Source organism: Myotis daubentonii, chromosome 12 (genome assembly GCF_963259705.1).
Source record: "Myotis daubentonii chromosome 12, mMyoDau2.1, whole genome shotgun sequence".
Lineage (NCBI taxonomy): Eukaryota > Metazoa > Chordata > Mammalia > Chiroptera > Vespertilionidae > Myotis > Myotis daubentonii.
Window position 1 is genome coordinate 43,860,003 of NC_081851.1, and position 18,299 is coordinate 43,878,301.

The window sequence follows — 18,299 nt, forward strand, 5'->3', positions numbered from 1 at the left end:
GCCCAAATTTGCTTATTATTAGGAGCTTTGTTGTTATAAAAAGAGAATAAAAACATGCAACAAAAATTTATCCAATCTCTCTTTTTTAGTCCTGTAATTATTATAAGCCATTTGATTTATTTGCCATGAATTCATTTACCTAGGAAAATCATACATAATGTTCCAGCTACAAATTAAGTACTGGGTGGTTATGCTTTACTATATGACAAGTAAAAGCTTGCGAAGAAAAGGAGAGGCATAAAAGCATGGCAAGCTTCACTACCCTATAGTGTGATTAACGAAACATATTTACTGCTTTGGGTAAAAAGTAAAAGTAGCTTATAGCTGCAAAACTTTGTATTAATGCTTAGTGTGCCATACTACTTAATTGAAAGATTCTTAATTAAACGTGTCCCACAAAAAAACCTCACCAAATTGCATTTGCCACCAAATGACTAACAAGTACACAACAGTTGGAAACTGTCAAAATATTTTACAGCTCAATTGTAATTACCAACCAAGTCTAAGCATGCCCCGAGTGGGCGTTAACTACATCTTGGGGGATTCAAACCATTAAACAGCAGTCTTTTTTCTTTTTTTTTTTTCTTTTTGTTTCTGATTTATGCATTTGAAACTCTGGAGTAACTCCAAAGACTTTTGTTGTTCTTGGTGAAAAATCAGCAAAACATCAATATGAGATATAATAATTGATCATTTTTATAGATTCACTAGTAATAAGAGCCTTATAAAAACATCATCTGGCTAATCTCTTACCATCACTGAACATACTGATTATTTGGTTATTTGTTTTTCAAAATGTTATTATAACTGATCTTAAGACAGAAGTTTTTTCTGTCATGCCATCACAATAGATGTAGCCAAAAACAAATTTGATAGTGTGATTATGGAGGAATGTCAATATGGAAGTACAGGTGGTGAATTTCCAGAGGGGAGAATGCAGACATCGTTTACCATTTGAAGTAAGACAGAATCCCGCCATTCTTCCCTTCTCACCAGAAAATGTACCAAGCAGTGGAATTTAGCTCCAGGCTCTGTGATCATTTAAATTTAGTATCTCTTATCAATAGAAAAGAACTGAGATAATTATTACTGACCATAAGCACAGATAGAATAATACTTCCACCAGGTATCATTATCCATCCACTATTCTTACTATTAGAATTTACCACAGAATTTCAAATTTAAAATGAAATTATATTATTTAAAATGTGCTTTAAGACCTAACCGGTTTGGCTCAGTGGATACAGTGTCGACCTGCAGACTGAAGAGTCCCAGGTTCGATTCCGGTTAAGGGCATGTACCTTGGTTGTGGGCACATCCCAGCTGATCGATGTTTCTCTCTCATTGAGGTTTCTAACTCTCTATCCCCTCTCCCTTCCTATCTGTAAAAAATCAATAAAATATATATTAAAAAAATCTTTTAAATTGTGCTTTTAAAATTAACTATGGTTACACAGGAAGCTTCAATTATACTTGTTTTATCTTAAACTGAATAATGGGCACACAAGTATTAATTGTAAAGGATCCTTTTACCTTTTTATATGACTGAAAAATTCCACTGAAAATCACAAGAAAAAACCCCCAGAAAGTAGAAGTTACAGATGCTATCAACTGTTTAAGCATAGTTATTTAATAAATGGATTCCAGGTTACCGGCATCCAGAGATCGGCTACTAACCCGGAAGCAACAGCTCTCAAGCAGCGTGACTACGTGAACTCAGAGGAGCCCATCTTCTCCCCACAGAAAGCAGATCCAAGCAACAGCGGCCTTCTGATCACCACACGCTCTGTCTGAGGAACAGTTGCTGTGTGTGAAGCCTCCCTCCACCAGCCAGAAGAGCCACCACAGCTGTGAACAGCACCTACCTGAGGAGCTGCTGCCAACTGAGGAGCAGCTGCTACCACAACCGCCCAAGGAGCAACCACAGCCTGAGGAGCCACTGCCACCCAGGGAGCAGCCACTGAACAACTCAATACCTATATATGTCAGTGAGATCAAACATGGGTAGACAAAGAAACCCCCAAAGGAAAGAAAAGGAGGACTCGCCTGGAAAGCAGCTAAGTGATACAGAGGCATGCAACTTGACAGAGAAAGAATTCAGAGTAAGGGTCCTAAAGTGCATAAACCGGATGGAGGAAAAAATCAACAACATATACAAGAAGCAAGAAGAAACAGATGAAAAAATCAACAACTTAAGAAAGACCCAAGAAGAAATGAAGAGCGATATAGCTGCAATAAAAAACACCACTGAAAGTATCAAGAGTAGACTAGGAGAAGCGGAGGACAGAATTAGTGAATTAGAGGACAAGGAAGCAAAACACATCCAAACTGTACTTCAATTGGAGAAAAAAATTAAAAGTCAGGAGGAGAGTCTAAGGGAGCTTTGGGACAACATGAAACGAAACAACATACGAATAATAGGGGTGCCAGAACAACAGAAAGAGGAACAAGGATTAGAAAACCTATTTGAAGAAATATCAGAAAACTTCCCTGAGGTGGGGAAGAAAAAAATCACAAGCCAAGAGAGTCCCTAACAAGGTGAACCCAAAAAGACCCACACCAAGACACATCATAATTACCATGGCAAATGTTCAGGACAAAGAGAGAATCTTACAGGCTGCAAGAGAGAGATGGAAAGTTACATACAAGGGATCTCCCATTAGATTGTCAAATGATTTCTCAACAGAAACACATCAGGCCATAAAAGAATGGACAGAAATTTACAAAGTGATGCAAAGCAAAGGACTGAATCCAAGAATACTCTATCCAGCCAGTCTATCATTCAAAATTGAAGGGGAAATAAGAAGCTTCACAGACAAAAAAGGCTAAGGGAGTTTATCACCACCAAGCCAGCAATGCAAGAAATGCTAAAGGGACTGGTTTAAAAAGAAGAAATAAAAAGCTCAGAAAGAAAACAGCCACACAAAAAAAGAAATGGCTACAAACAAGTACCTTTCAATAATAACTTTAAATGTAAATGGACTAAATGCTCCAACCAAAAGACATCGAGTGGCTGAATGGATAAAAAGTCATGACCCATACATATGTTGTCTACAAGAGACCCACCTCATTAGAAAGGACTCACACAGACTGAAAGTGAAGGGATGGAAAAATATCTTTCAGGCAAATGGAAAGGAAAAGAAAGCTGGGGTAGCAATACTTATATCAGACAAAATAGACCTCAAATTGAAGGCCATAACAAGAGATAAGGAAGGCCACTTCATAATATTAAAGGGATCAATACCACACGAAGATATAACCCTGGTAAACATATATGCACCCAATGCAGGAGCACCCAAATACATAAAAAAAACTCCTGGAAGATATCAAAGGAGAGATCGACAACAACACAATCATAGTAGGGGACTTTAATACACCATTGACACCACTGGATAAATCCTCAAGACCAGGGGTGGGCAAACTTTTTGACTTGAGGGCCACAATGGGTTCTTAAACTGGACCGGAGGGCCGGAACAAAAGCATGGATGGAGTGTTTGTGTGAACTAATATAAATTCAAAGTAAGCATCATTACATAAAAGGGTATGGTCTTTTTTGTTTTGTTTTGTTTTATTCATTTCAAACGGGCCGGATTCGGCCCGCGGGCCATAGTTTGCCCACGGCTGCTCTAGACAATCAGCAAAGAAACAGCAATCCTAAATGACTCACTAGATCAGATGGACTTAATTGACATCTTCAGAACACTTCACCCCAAAGCCACGGAATATACATTCCACTCAGATGCTCATGGGACAGATTCAAAAATAGACCACATATTGGGCCACAAGCAAAGTCTCCCCAAATTCAAGAAGATTGAAATCATACCAAGCATCTTCTCAGACCACAAGGGCAAAATATTAGAAATAAACTACAATAAAAACAACCCAAAATACTCAAACACCTGGAAGCTGAATAGCATGCTATTAAATATTGATTGGGTTACCAATGAGATCAAAGAAGAAATTAAAAACATCCTGGAAACTAATGACAACGAAAACACAACAATCCAAAACCTATGGGACACAATGAAAGCAGTCCTGAGAGGGAAGTTTATAGCTCTACAGGCCTATCTCAAAAAACAAGAAAAAATGGTAGTAAATCATCTAACGCTACAACTCAAAGAATTAAAAAGAGAGCAACAAGAAAACCCTATAGTGAGCAGAAGGAGATAATAAAGATTAGAGCAGAAATAAATGACATAGAGACCAAAAAAACAATACAGAAAATCAATGAAACCAAGAGCTGGTTCTTCAAAAGGATAAACAAGATTGACAAACCTCTAGCCAGACTCACCAAGAAGCAAAGAGAGAGGACCCAAATAAACAAAATCAGAAATGATAGAGGCAAAATAACAACAGACCCAACAGAAATACAAATGATTGTTAAAAAATACTATGGACAGCTCTACTCCAACAAACTAGACAACCTGGAGGAAATGGACAAATTCCTAGAAAAATACAACATTCCAACACTCAATCAGGAAGAATCTAAAAATCTCAATAGGCCAATAACTATGGAAGAAATTGAAGCAGTCATCAAAAAGCTTCCAGCAAACAAAAGCCGAGGACCAGACAGCTTCACAGGGGAGTTTTACCAAACATTCAAGGAAGAACTAAAACCTATCCTCCTCAGACTATTACAAAAAATTCAAGAGGAAGGAACACTTCCAAGCTCATTCTATGAAGCCAGCATCACCCTAATACCAAAACCAGGTAAAGACAACACAATGAAAGAGAATTACAGGCCAATTTCCCTCATGAACATAGATGCCAAAATCCTCAACAAAATCTTAGCAAATCGGATCCAGCAGTACATCAGAAAGATCATACACCATGACCAAGTAGGATTTATCCCAGGGATGCAAGGATGGTACAATATCCGCAAAATAATAAACGTGATACATCACATAAACAAACTGAAAGAAAAAAAAACCACATGGTCATATCAATTGATGCAGAAAAAGCATTTGACAAAATCCGACACCCATTTTTGATAAAAACTCTCAGCAAGGTGGGAGTAGAAGGATCATACCTCAACATAATAAAAGCCGTATATGACAGACCCACAGCCAACATCATACTCAATGGACAAAAACTAACACCATTTCCCCTAAGAACAGGAACAAGACAGGGATGCCCACTCTCACCACTCCTGTTCAACATAGTACTGGAAGTGTTAGCCATCGCAATTAGGCAAGAAGAAGAAATAAAAGGCATCCAAATTGGAAAAGAGGAAGTAAAACTGTCCTTATTTGCAGACGACATGATATTATACATACAAAACCCTAGAGACTCCATCAAAAAACTACTAGACTTAATACATGAATTCAGCAATGTAGCAGGATACAAAATTAACCCCAAGAAATCTGAGGCATTTCTATACACCAATAGTGGATTTTCAGAAAGAGAGATTATAAAAACAATCCCATTTACCATTGCACCAAAAAAATTAAGCTACCTAGGAATAAATTTAACTAAAGAGGTAAAAGACCTCTACTCAGAAAACGACAGGATGTTGAAAAAAGAGATAGAGGAAGACATAAACAGATGGAAGAACATACTGTGTTCATGGATTGGTAGAATCAACATCATTAAAATGTCCATACTACCCAAAGCAATCTATAAATTCAACGCACTTCCCATTAAAATACCAACGGCATACTTCACAGATCTAGAACGAACGCTCCAAAAATTCATCTGGAATAAAAAAAGACCCCGAATAGCTGCAGCAATCCTGAAAAAGAACAAAGTAGGTGGGATCTCAATACCAGATATCAAGCTGTATTTACAAAGCCACTGTTCTCAAAACTGCCTGGTACTGGCACAAGAACAGACATATAGATCAATGGAACAGAATAGAGAGCCCAGAAATCGGCCTGAACCAATATGCTCAATTAATATTTGACAAAGGAGGCAAGATCACACAATGGAGCCAAGATAGTCTCTTCAATAAATGGTGTTGGGAAAATTGGACAGATATATGCAAGAAAATGAAACTAGACCACCAACTTACACCATACACAAAAATAAACTCTAAATGGATAAAGGACTTAAATGTACGACGGGAAACCATAAAAATTCTAGAAGAATCCAAAGGCAACAAAATCTCAGACATATACCGAAACAATTTCTTCACTGATACAGCTCCTAGGATACTTGAAACTAAAGAGAAAATGAACAAATGGGACTACATCGAAATAAAAAGCTTCTGCACAGCAAAAGAAACCATCAACAACAAGAAAACCCACTGCGTGGGAAAATGTATTTGCCAATGTCATATCTGATAAGGGCCTAATCTCCAAAATTTATAGGGAACTCATACAACTTAAGAAAAGGAAGATAAACAATCCAATCAAAAAATGGGCAAAGGACCTAAATAGACACCTTTCAAAAGAGGACATTCAGAAAGCCAAGAGACATATGAAAACATGCTCAAACTCACTAATCATCCTAGAGATGCAAATCAAAACAACAATGAGGTACCATCTCACACCTGTCAGACTGGCTATCATCAACAAATCAACAAACGACAGGAAACCATAAAAACCTGCTGGAGAGGATGTGGAGAAAAAGGAGCACTCGCGCACTACTGGTGGGAATGCAGACTGGTGCAGCCACTATGGAAGACAGTATGGAGTTTCCTCAAAAAACTAAAAATGGAACTCCCATTTGACCCCATGGTCCCACTTCTAGGAATACATCCCAAGAAACCAGAAACACCAATCAGAAAGGATATATGCACCCATATGTTCATAGCAGCACAATTCACCATAGCTAAGATCTGGAAACAGCCTAAGTGCCCATCAGTAGATGAATGGATTAGAAAGCTGTGGTACATCTACATGATGGAATACTATGCTGCTGTAAAAAAGAAAGAAGTCTTACCATTTGCAACGGCATGGATGGAACTGGAGAGAGAGCATTATGCTAAGTGAAATAAGCCAGTCAATGAAGGAAAAATACCACATGATCTCACTCATTCATGGTTAATAGAGACCACTATAAACTTTTGAACAATAATAGATACAGAGGCAGAGCTGCCTCAAACAGATTGTCAAACTGTAGCGGGAAGGCTGGGGAGGATTGGGGGGCAGGAGGGAGAGGGGTTAGAGATCAACCGAAGGACTTGTATGCATGCATATAAGCATAACCAATGGACATAAGACACTGGGGGGTAGGGGAGGCCAGGGGATTCTCAAGGGCGGGGGGGAAAAAAAGGACACATATGGAATACCCTTTGTAGTACTTTAAGCAATAAAAAAAAAAGGAAAAAAATAGATTCCAACAGGATCATAATGTGAGTTAACAAAAAGATTTTTAAAAAATTAAATGAATTTGAAGTCCTATATGCTTCTCAGGAGAAACATAATCACTAAACTATTATGATCTCAATTAGATGTAATGTTCAAACAGAACTGGAAATGCCTATTACTGCTGCAAAATAGTCAGAGTAGCTGAATGGATCACAGCTGGAGATGGTGAGAATTTTTTTTTTTAAAGACATTTTCACACTGAATACTTGGATACAAAGTCTATGGAAAAAAGAAATGTATATTCCAGTAATATTATGCAGGCTTGTGTCTCCAACTTTTATTGCATGCCAGTATCAGGGGGATGGAAAATAGACATATTATCATAGGTAAACATTTATTTATATACTAGAGGCCCAATGCACGGATTTGTGTACCGGTGGGGTCCCCCGGCCTGGCCTGCACCCTCTCGCAATCCGGGACCCCACGGGGGATGTCGGATAGCTGGTTTTGGCCCAATCCCCACAGGCCCGATCCAGACAGGAGGGAACCTGTTCCTGTGCATTGAGTGTCTGTCCCCTGGTTGTCAGTGGGCGTCATAGTGACCAGTCGTTCGGTCATTCAGTCACTTAGGCTGTTATATATAGAGATTATACACATATACTGCTGTATATTATAAAACATATACCACAAGCGAAAGTTTAAAAAAAAATAAAGTTAGCAATGAAAACATTTTATTTAACTTACTTATAGTATAAAAACCAATTTTCCCTCATTATAAAAAAGAACAATGTGATAGAAAAGGCTTAGTGATTTTTTAAGATGTTGGTTAATAACTTAAAGGTCTAATTCTAAAGTGTATATGTTGATACCTAATTTGAATGTCTGTCATAACTGAAAAAGATTTATCACAAAGATACATAAATCTAAATGCAAAAAGTACATCACTGGCTATGCTTACTCAATCAAGATACTCATTTTTCAATCCCATCTACCAATTATGCAAAAGATTTTTGTTGATATTCACTTAGTTTCTATTCCTGAATGTCAATTAATTATGGTTAAAATACCACTAATAATTTTTTTTTGGACTTTAAAACAGGTTAGAGCCCAACTGGCATGGCTCAGTGGTTGAGCATCAACCTATGAACCATGAGGTCACGGTTCGATTCCTGGTCAGGGCACATGCCCAGGTTGTGGGCTTGAACCCTAGTGGGGGTGTGCAGGAGGCAGCCAATTAATGATTCTCTCTGATCATTATATTTCTATCTCTCTCTCCCACTCCCTTTCTCTCTGAAATAAATAAAAATATATTAAAAAAATAAAATAGGTTAGAAAATTCAGGTTCTTAAAGTGTATTGCTTTGAGAGTTTACATAGGTAACACAGGTTTTGTTTTTAGCTACAAAATAATATGAAAATATTTTTGTAGCAGACACTATAGACTGGCTGCTAACCAGCATTCATTCTCATGCCTGCTTCCAGTTTAAAAGTAGGAACAGAACCTAAATAGATATTTCTCCAAAGAGGACATACAAATGACCAGTAGACATTTGAAAAGATGCTCAATGTCCTAATAATCACAGAAATGCAAATTAAAACCACAATGAGATATCACCTCACACTTGTCAGAATGGCTAACATCAATTAATCAACAAACAAGTGTTGACAGGGATGTAGAGAAAAGGGAACCCTGTGCGTTGTTGGTGGGACCGCATATTGGTGCAACCACCATAGAAAACAGTATGGTCCGGCCTGCATGTCTCAGTGGTTGAATATCGACCTATGAATCAGGAGGTCACAGTTCGATTCCTGGTTAGGGCACATGCCCAGGTTATAGGCTTGATCCTCAGTGTGGGGTGTGCAGGAGTCAGGTGATCAATGATTCTCTCTCATCATTGATATTTCTATCTATCCCTCCTTCCCCATTCTTCTCAGAAATCAATAAAAATATTTTTTAAAAATATAAAAATATTATTTAAAAAAGGAAAACAGTATGGAGGTTCCTCAAAAAATTAAAAATAGAACCACCTCTGACCCAGCAATTCTGGGCATCTATCCAAAGAAACCCAAAACACTAATTCGCAAAATATGTGCATCTCTATGTTCATTGCAGCACCACTTAAAATAGCGAAGATATGGAAGCAACCTAAGTGATCATCAGTAGATGAGTGGATGAAGAAGATGCGCTACATACATACTCAATGGAATATTACTCGGCCATAAAAAAAACTGAAATCTTACCATTTGTGACAACAAACAGATCTAGAAGGTATTATGCTAAGTGAATTAAGTCAGACAAAGACAAATATCATATGATTTAACTTGTATGTGGCATCCAAAGAATAAAATAAATGAACAAACAAAACAAAGAGACTCATAGATACAGGAAACAAACTGATGGTTGCCAAACTGATGGGTGGGGGCTCAGTGAACTAGATGAAGGGATTAAGAAATACAAATTGGTAGTTACAAAATAGTCACAGGATGTAAAGCACAGCATAGGGAATCCTATATAATAAAAGGCTAATATGCCAATAGACCGAATGGCAGAACAACTGGTCGCTATGAGGTGCACTGAACACCAGGAGGAAGATGTTCAATGCAGGAGTTGCCCTCTGGTGGTCAGTCTGCTTAAACAGGGGGAGTGCTGCTCAGCCAGAAGCCGGGCTCATGGCTGGCGAGCACAGCATCAGTCCTGGAGCCTCTCCTGCCTCCATGTCAGTCGGACATCCCCTGAGGGCTCCCAGACTGCGAGGTGGTACAGGCTGGGCTGAGGGACCCCACACCCCGAGTGCACGAATTTCGTGTACCAGGCCTTTAGTATAGTCAATAATATTGTAATAATTATGTACAGTGTCAGGTGGATACTTGAAATACTGGGGGGGGGGATTATTTACCAAAGTATATCATTGTCTAACTACTATGCTGTACACCTGAAATTAATATAAAATAATACTGAATGTCAACTGTAATTGAAAAATAAAAAATAAAAATTTTTAAATGCTTCACAGATGTCATTTGAGCTAGACTGCTGAAAGATGAGCTGGTCTTCACCAAAGTCTGGCCAGTGGTTGAGCATTTTTCCATGCACCAAATGGCTGCCAGTTTAATTCACAGTTAGGGCACATGCCGGATTGCCCCCTTTGTCCCCAATATGGGAGCGTGCAGGAGGCAGCTGATGGATGTTTCTCTTCCACATTGATGTTTCTCTCTTTCACTCCTTCTCCCATCCTCACTCTCTAAAAAATCATTGAAAACATATATATTAAAACATTGATCGACACTCAACCACTGAGCCACATCGGCCAGGCAAAACATTTAAAAAAACATACATATGCTTTCTCATTTAAATACATACATACATACATACATACATACATACAAAAACTCTGAAACTTCTAATGCCTACACAAATGGATATCTGGCTGAATCTGGTTCATTTCCAAGGCAAAATCAGAAACAAAGACAGATCTAAGCCCTTAAAAGTCTCAGGCCTGCGATTAAAGTCAGAGGCAAAGGATACAGCCAGAGATGATAGAGAGCAGCCGTTCTTGAAGTTTTTCATTTTAGGACTTTTTTTATGCTCTTTAAAAAAAATTATTGAGGACTCCCAAAAAGTTTTATTTATGTGGATATATCTACTATGTTTATTATGTTAGAAATTAAAACAAAATTTAAAATATTATTTAAAACAAACCTTACATGTTAATATCTCTATGAAAACTCTATTTCCCAAAGAAAAATAATAAAAAGAATGGTGGTATTCCACATGTTTTACAAATCTTTGGCTTAATAGAAGACAGCTAGATTCTCGTATCTCCTACTTTCAATCTGTAAAAATGTGTCTTTTAAAAACGATTTATATTGATTTTTAGAGAGAGAGGAAGGTGGAGGGAGAGGGAGAGGGAGAGGGAGAGAGAGAAATAATGCATCAGCTGCCTCCTGCGTGCCTCCTAATGGGGACTGAGCCCGAAACCCAGGCATGTGTCCTGACTAGGAATTGAACGGCAACATTTTGGTGCACTGGATGACATCCAACCAACGGAGCCATGCCAGCCAGGGCTATGACTTGTTTTTTTTGAAGTAAATGAAGAAAATCCAGCACACAAATATATTAGTATAGCTGGAAGGGTAATTTTAAAAGCTTTTTCAGACAATTGTGGATATTCTCCTTTGATACTACAACTCATAAGTGGTAGTTTCTTAAAGTTTAGTTGCTGTGTAAAATATGAAACCATATTGATGACTTTTTTCAAACTCTGTTATACTAAATCCATTGTTCTATCTTGCACTTTGAAATGAATTTTTATCTATGCATAATTTTGAAACATCATCCATTGGCCATTTGGAAAATACTTATTCCCTGAATTGTACAATCTTCCAAATGTTGAAACATTTCATTATATTAAAAATGGTTACATTTCTTAATCTCATCACAAATCTCTTCAGGAACGTCTTTTAAGTATTGGGAAGATCTTAAGCTTAAAGTGGCAGATATGAGTTTTCAAAAATTCTAATTTTTGCTTGAAAGCTCTAATTTTATCATTGGCAACAAAATACTGTCAGTTGTTTCCCTTGAAGTGACAAGCTCATTTTGTTCCTTTTTGAGAAAATATTTACCAAATAAGCAAGTCAATATAACCATAGCTTGTCAGTCATTCTTTCAAATGGTGTTCTTGGATGCAGGCACCTAACCAACTTACAATTCAAACGAGCAAAAGCTTTCTGTGGTTACAATGGTAGTACTCTGATGTGGAGTAGAAGTGTTTATGCATTCTTCCCATTTTGCTACACAGAATATTAGAAGAATGTGTACTCTATTAAGATTTAATAAAATGAATGTTTTCTCCTAACTTACAAAGGATTCTGAGTGAAACTGTGTTTTTTGTTTGTTTGTTTGTTTGTTTGTTGTTGTTTTTAATGACAGCACATGGCCATCAAGAAAGAACACAATAACTACTACAGTTTGATGCTACTGCCTTGATTCATGGTAGTGCTAGAGGTTTCACCCACTATTGCTTTTGCCCAATCTGTACAAATGTCAACACAGTGATAAAAGCAAATAATGCCTTGCTATTATTATGAAAATGTCCTTTTCTGCACAAACCTATCAAACCATCTCATGAGGACCTCCACAGACACTTTTGGAACACCTAGGAAAGAGGATCAGCATCAAGGCAGATATTTACTCATTTATTCAATTATGGCATTTATTTTTGTAAAGGCCCTGGACCAGGAACTAGATTCATCTTAGTGATGAAATGTTCTCTAGTAGAGGTGGACCCAAGATTGAAACAAATAGAAACTAAGAGTGGGAATTCCCCACAATTCATATTTTTTATGTATTCAAATTAGAAATCTAGATAGTTGTGGTTTTACATTATTACATAATAAATGCTAGAAGAAATCAATGGCAATTTAAAGTGCACTGATAATTTTTAATAGCTTTTTCTGTATTGAAGTTAAATCTTAAAAGTGTGCAAGGAATTAATACAGTGATACAATATAGCAAAATAGATATTGTGTACTCAATTAATAGATATTGAAGAGTACTAAAAATGATTTGCATTGTTGGATCCTTTCCTATTTTTTGTTTACAAATCAGCAAGCAAGCAGGCTTGGGAGTACTATGGAAGCAGTGTGCTTGGTATACAAAGCAGAAGATGCTCCCACTGCTATCTGGCAATCTCCCTTCCTTCAGGAACACTATGGGGTAGATACTGGAGAAAATGAGCATTCCCTGTAACTGTTATTCCAACCATGTGTATAATCTGTGGCCAGGTTCCTTTGCAACAAATAAAATAACTGCTCTGCCAAGACAACAAGAAAAAAAAACTAAACAAAACAAAACAGGATTTAATGGAGCCCTTTAAAAGTTAATTTGACATATATAGTACAGGAGGTTGTATTTCTTTCTTCTCCAACTCCTTCAACATACAAGGATGGGCAAAAGTAGGTCTACATTTGCACTGTGACATTCTTTTGACTTAATAAAGCTCTTATTTACTGTTAAATATTTTTATTGTTTTTTAAAAAAAAATAGAGAGGAAAGGAGAGGGAAAGAGAGAGAGAGAAACATTTATGAGAGAGCAAACTATCAATCAGCTGCCTTCCTGGGGATTGAGCCCACAACAGGGACATGTGCCCTGACCAAGAATCAAACCAGCAATCTTTTGGTGCATGGGACAATGGCCAACCAACTAAGTCACACTGGCCAGGGCTGAGTTAATAATCATAACCTGCATGTCTTTTTCCATATGAACAACTATAAACTTATACATGCTCACTTCTGTATATACCAGTGGTTTCCAATCATTTACTGCTTTGATCTCACCAAAGAACCTAGGTAACTTGTAAAATATAATAATTTTAAAAATCCCCATACCCTTTCCCAGAAAATAAATTTATATGTTTCATATTTGACACATTTCTTAAAAGTAAAACAAACAAACAAACAAAAAACTTCTGTTGAAAAGTCTTCTTACATTTTAGGAGATTGTTAACCTCATTGTTGCCTCCCAGTATGTATACATGCTAGACACCTAGGTTCAAGAGTATTCTGGAAACAAAGACAAATCTATCAATGCCAAGAATCATGAACTTTTCTTCTTTTTCAATCCCCACTAACCCTATACATCTCCACCACATCTATGATTTGAAAGTTGCTAAGGAAGGAAGAAAAGCTTTAAAAAAACTAGAAAATAGTCTAATGCCTTTTTGGAATGTAGATTGGGGGGGGAGGGGGTCGGAGTCTAGGCAAAAGCATTCATAACAATAACAAAAATGATAATAATACTAGTAGCAGCAGCTAGCACTTACAGAACTTACTATATACCAGGCACTATTCTGCCGATTTTACATATATTAATGCATTTAATCCTCACAACAGCTCTAAGATAAGCACTATTATACCTATTTTATAGGGTGCACACAGAGGGATAGAGAAGCTAAGTAACTTGCTTTACTTATTAAAAGGCATAGTCTGTGGTTGTGGCAATGTGATTCCAGGCAAAATATATCACTTACTTTGTGGTATGATCTCAGGATGGTAAGGATCTTAGAGAAGACTCAGTACCCTAAAAATCATTCTCTCTATAGCTGACTCTGAACTGAAATATTACACAGAAAAAACACTGTACTAGAGCCAAGGACCTGAATTCTAGTTTTGGAGATGCAGTTTAAAGAGCTGTGTGATATTAACCTTAATAATATCCATTCTGGTTCTTGGTTTTATTATTTATAAAACAAACAAAAGAGGAATGAATTAAGATTCACTTACTTAATTGTAATGCACTAAGCACCTAGTAAATGTTAGGCAATATGCATTACTGAGAACCTGTTTTTAGTAACCTGTAAAATCTATTTTCCAAATTATTATCTCACAAGAGGACCCTACAACTATTTTAGCTTTCACCTTAAAACTTGGCATGTCTTTTAAGGATAAAAGAGATGAAACTGAGCCAAAGAGGTTTAATGATTTGTCCCATAAGGAAACTTAAGGTAAAACTAGCAAAACTCCTCAGCTATTCTGTCTAATTTTACCAAAACTGCCACAAGTTAGTACATTTTTTCATTTAATAAAAATGTATTTAACATCCACTATATGTTAGGATTGGCAATATAATGATAGGCAAAACAAGTCCCTTTCTTAAAGAGTTTACAACACTTGCCATAAAGAAGAACTTAATAAGTGGGTGAAGATTTTATTTAAAAATATAACCCAATGAAGTTTGTTACAAAAACATCCTTAACTTTTTTTTCCTTCACCAGATTTCCATAGAAACTTTATCCAACTTTCTAAAGCTACTTTTGAGGGATGGTTTTATAAAATCAAGCTCACACTTAAAAATTCTGATTCAGTAGATAAAGGGTGATTCTGATGCCGTTGGGAAACAGGATCACAATTTACTCCTGCCAGTTTTCAATTCTACCTTCTGATCCCAAATATTTTTGTTCTAATACTCAGAGAAACAACTGTGCTTTGGTATAAACCTTAGAATTTCTACTCAGTTCCCTGTATTAATTAAATAAGTCTTTCAGCAAGCTATGACCTAGGTTGGGTTCCATAAAGATTCTGTTAATAAGAATTTACTGAGTAATTCCTCTGTTCTGCGTCCTCAGCACCAGATTCAACTCTTTTGAGTTAAATATTTAATTTAGCAAATATGTTTATACATTCAACAAAAAGGCAAGGCAATATTCTAGACACCTGGGGTTTATCGGTGGTCTATCAGGTGAACGAAATGAACAATATTCTGCCCAGGCAGAATACATCCCTCCTCCCCCAACTACATCTGGGTCATAAAACATATTTCAATAAATTCAAAGAATTTAAATCATATGAAATGGAATGGAATTCCACAATGGAATTAAGCTATAAACCAAAAAGAGAAAGATATTTAGAAAAATGCCAAGTAGTTGGAACTAAATAACACTTCATAAATAGCAAATAGCTAATAAAATTTAGAGAGTATTTTGAACTGAATTAAAGTGAAAACACAACATATGTCCAAATTTGTTGGATGCAGCTAAAGCAACTCTTACAGGGAAATATAGAGCACTCAATACCTATGTCAGAAAACAATGAAGGTCTCAAATCAATTCCCTAAGCCACCACCTTAAGCAACTGAGAAGAAAGGAAATACAGTGGGGCCTTGACTTACGAGTGTCCCGACTAACGAGTTTTTCGAGATACGAGCCGTCTCTCAGCCGGTTTTTTGCTTTGAATTGCGAGCTAAAATTCAGGTTACGAGCCAGCTTCAGATACCCCATCACCAGTTGGCGCAGCGAATGTCACAATGAACGCCACAACATCAGCCCAGCATCACGTGTCTCACTCGTTCACTTTTTGATTTGACATACGAGTAATTTGAGTTATGAGCTCCTTCACGGAACGAATTAAACTCGTAAGTCAAGGCCCCACTGTAATAACAATCAGGGCAGAGATCAATGAAATCAGGGAGAGAGAGAGAGAGAGAGAGAGAGAGAGAGAGAGAGAGAGAGAGAGAGACTGAGATTGAGATTAACGAAATGAACAGCTGGATCTTTAAGAAAATACAATTGGTAAACCTTTAGCCAGACCAGTAAAGGAAAAAATAGAGAAGACAAAAATTACCAATATCAGAAATGAGAGAGTAATATAACTACAGATCTACATGTATTAACAACATAATAAAAGTAAATTACAAACAACTTTATGGCAATAAATTTGACAACTGAGATGAAATGGACAAATTCCTTGAAAGATACAAACTATCATAGTTCTCTCAAGAAGAAACAGATTACCTGAATAGCTGTATATCTATTACATCAATTTAACTTGCAGCTAAAAACTTTACCCCAAAGAAAACCCCAGACCTACATGACTTTATTGGTTAATTCTCCCATACATTTAAGGAAGATATAATCTCAGTTCTGCACAAACTCTTCCAGAAAATTTAAAAGTAGGTAAGACTTTTCAACTAATTCTAGGAATCTTGATTCCAAGATCACATGAAGATAAAAACTTCAGACCAATAACCATCATAAAAATGGATGTAAAAAATTTTACCTAATTTTTAGCAAATCAAATTCGACTATATATTAAAAGGATAATTCATCTTGACCAAGTGAGGTTTACCCAGGAATGCATAGTTGGTTTAACAAGTGTAAAGAAAAATTTTAATACAGTGGGGCCTTGACTTACGAGCGTCCCAACTAACGAGTTTTTTGAGATACCAGCTGTCTCTCGGCCGATTTTTTGCATTGAGTTGACAGAGTAATGTGAGTTAACAAGCTCCTTAACGAGCTCGGTCTCGGAACGAATTAAACTCGTAAGTCAAGGCCCCACTGTACTTTGAAATAAAAAAAGGCATTAGTGATGGCCTTTCAAAGTGATGTTGAAGACTCCAAAAATTATCTGAACCTATAGGCATATGTGCCTTTGTCTTTAACCTAGTTATTTTACAACAAACAACGGGGTTTCTCAACCTTGGCACTTCTGACATTTTGGGTTGGATAATCCTTTGTTGTGGAGGGCACTATAAAATATTTAGGAGCACCCCTGGCCTCTATACACAAGATAGCAGTAACATCACCCTCTCAGTGTGATAACTAAAAACCATCTACAGACTTTGCCAAATTGAAAACTACTGCTATTGATATTAAGTTAACTTGCGGGAAATCAATAGCAATGCAAACAATTTAAACTGGTGAAGGAACAACCTCTCTAACTAAAAAGTCAGTTTGCATCCATCATTTCAATATTCCTGATCTAGAATGTGTCTATTCTTAGGAATCTCATTTGACTGGATTGTAACAACTTTCTGGACCAGAGGTCCTCAAACTTTTTAAACAGGGGGCCAGTTCACTGTCCCTCAGACATTCCACACATGTGCACTGCGGGCCTGGGACGAGTCGGCTGCTAAGCAGGACAAGCAGCAGCAGCAAAAACACCCGGCGGGCCGGATAAATGTTTTCGGCGGGCCGCATGTGGCCCGCGGGCCGTAGTTTGAGGACCCCTGTTCTGGACCCTCATTTAAAAAGCCTCGGACACATGTTCTTATTATATGAGTCACAATTTTACCTTTTGTGAAACTTTTTAAAAACCACTTCTTTGACACCTATTAACATACATATTTAATGTATACATTCACTGAGTTGAAAACTAACTTTCAACACAACTGAAAATCAAACAATATAATTCATGGTATTAATGATTTTAAAAGAAAACTAGCAAATGATCATCTCTGCAGATGTAGCATTTGACAAAACCCAACATCTAGTCTTCATAAAAATTCCTAGCAAATAGAAATAGAAGGAAAGTTCCTCAATCTGATAAAGGACATCTACAGAAAATCTATTATTATAGTTAATGGTGAGAGAACAATTCTTTTTTTTTGTTTTTAATTTTATTTTCTTGTTTAAAATATTACAAATAGTAGTACATATGTCTCCTTTTTTTCCCCATTGACCTTCCCCCGGTCTCCCCTACCCCCTGGCACATGCCCTTACCCTACCCCCCCAGTGTCTTGTGTCCATTGGTTATGCTTATATGCATGCATGTAAGTCC

General features: G+C 37.0%; 1 protein-coding gene across 14 annotated transcripts in view; it reads right to left on the bottom strand.

The window, feature by feature from the left end:
- EHBP1 (EH domain binding protein 1) overlaps positions 1–18,299 on the bottom strand; it is a 326,529-nt gene that overhangs the window by 144,318 nt on the left and 163,912 nt on the right. The window lies entirely within an intron of this gene.